Source organism: Petromyzon marinus, unplaced genomic scaffold (genome assembly GCF_048934315.1).
Source record: "Petromyzon marinus isolate PM22_M1 ecotype Great Lakes invasive population unplaced genomic scaffold, UKy_Petmar_22M1.pri1.0 PM_G_Scaffold_339, whole genome shotgun sequence".
NCBI classification, from domain to species: Eukaryota; Metazoa; Chordata; class Hyperoartia; order Petromyzontiformes; family Petromyzontidae; genus Petromyzon; species Petromyzon marinus.
In genome coordinates, this window is record NW_027422916.1 from 25,001 (window position 1) to 27,500 (window position 2,500).

Genomic DNA, 2,500 nt, shown 5'->3' on the forward strand with positions numbered 1-2,500 from the left:
TTCTCGTTTTGGTGCGTGCTACATTTTTACGGATAGACCCCGTGAAACGCTAGAAATTGGCGGGGATGTGTCTCTTGTGGCTCACGGGGCTGTTAGGGTGGCACAGAAATCCCTCGGAATGGGAAAACGGGTCATTTTCGTGTTGCCACATTGCATGCGAACGGCATGAAACTTCCAGAGGCATTTGCAGCAGGAATGCATGTGCAGTCAAAAAAGTGAATATTTTTCACGGATAGACCCCGTGAAACGCTAGAAATTGGCGGCGATGTCTCTCTTGTGGCTCACGGGGCTGTTAGGGTGGCACAGAAATCCCTCGGAATGGGAAAACGGGTCATTTTCGTGTCGCCACATTGCATGCGAACCGCATGAAACTTCCAGAGGCATTTGCAGCAGAAATGCATGTGCAGTCAAAAAATTGAATATTTTTCACGGATAGACCCCGTGAAACGCTAGAAATTGGCGGGGATGTGTCTCTTGTGGCTCACGGGGCTGTTAGGGTGGCACAGAAATCCCTCGGAATGGGAAAAAACGGGTCATTTTCGTGTCGCCACATTGCATGCGAACCGCATGAAACTTCCAGAGGCATTTGCAGCAGGAATGCATGTGCACTCAAAAAATGTGATATTTTTCACGGAGAGACCCCGTGAAACGCTAGAAGTGGGCGGGGATGTCTCTCTTGTGGCTCACGGGGCTGTTAGGGTGGCACAGAAATCCCTCGGAATGGGAAAACGGGTCATTTTCGTGTCGCCACATTGCATACGAACCGCATGAAACTTCCAGAGGCATTTGCAGCAGGAATGCATGTGCACTCAAAAAAGTGAATATTTCTCACGGATAGACCCCGTGATACGCTAGAAATTGGCGGGGATGTCTCTCTTGTGGCTCACGGGGCTGTTAGGGTGGCACAGAAATCCCTCGGAATGGGAAAACGGGTCATTTTCGTGTCGCCACATTGCATGCGAACCGCATGCAACTTCCAGAGGCATTTGCAGCAGAAATGCATGTGCAGTCAAAAAAAAATTGATATTTTTCACGGATAGACCCCGTGAAACGCTAGAAATTGGCGGGGATGTGTCTCTTGTGGCTCACGGGGCTGTTCGGGTCGCACAGAAATCCCTGGGAATGGGAAAACGGGTCATTTTCGTGTTGCCACATTGCGTACGAACCGCATGAAACTTCCAGAGGCATTTGCAGCAGGAATGCATGTGCACTCAAAAACTTCTATATGTTTCACGGATAGACCCCGTGAAACGCTAGAAATTGGCGGGGATGTGTCTCTTGTGGCTCACGGGGCTGTTAGGGTGGCACAGAACTCCCTCGGAATGGGAAAAGGGGTCATTTTCGTGTTGCCACATTGCATAGGAACGCCATGAAACTTCCAGAGGCATTTGCAGCAGAAAGGCACGTGCACTCAAAAATTTTAATATTTTTCACGCATAGACCCCGTCAAACGCTAGAAGTTGGCGGGGATGTCTCTCTTGTGGCTCACGGGGCTGTTAGGGTCGCACAGAAATGCCTCGGAATGGGAAAACGGGTCATTTTTGTGTGGCCACATTGCATAGGAACGGCATGAAACTTCCAGAGGCATTTGCAGCAGGAATGCATGTGCACTCAAAAACGTCTATATTTTTCACGGATAGACCCCGTGAAACGCTATAAATTGGCGGGGATGTCTCTCTTGTGGCTCACGGGCGCTGTTAGTTAGGGTCGCACAGAAATCCCTCGGAATGGGAAAAGGGGTCATTTTCGTGTTGCCACATTGCGTACGAACGGCATGAAACTTCCAGAGGCATCTGCAGCAGAAATGCATGTGCACTCAAAAACGTCTATATTTTTCACGGATAGACCCCGTGAAACGCTAGAAATTGGCGGGGATGTGTCTCTTGTGGCTCACGGGGCTGTTAGGGTCGCACAGAAATCCCTCGGAATGGGAAAACGGGTCATTTTCGTGTTGCCACAATTGGCATACGAACGGCATGAAACTTCCAGAGGCATTTGCAGCAGAAATGCATGTGCACTCAAAAACGTGAATATTTTTTCACGGATAGACCCCGTCAAACGCTCGAATTTGGCGGGGATGTTTCTCTTGTGGGTCACGGGGCTGTTCGGCTCGCACAGAACTCCCTTGGTCCACCTGATTCGTGCATACAGGCAGCAACTAAAACTCTGTAAACCTGCTGTGAGGACATCTAAACAGTGGACCAGTGAGGCTGTGGAAGATTTGCGGGCGTGCTTAGACTGTACTGACTGGGATATGTTCACGACTGCTACCAATAGTCTGGATGAACTCACAGAGGCTGTGTACATCAGCTTCTGTGAGGACTGCTGTATCCCAACACGTACCAGGGTGAACTTTAACAACAACAAGCCCTGGTTCTCAGCAAAGCTCAAAAGGTTGAGGTTGGAGAAGGAGGAAGCGTTTAGGAGTGGGGATAGAGACAGATTCAAGGAGTCGAAGAACAGGTTTAGCAAAGCGGTGAGAGAGGCTAAACGACTGTAC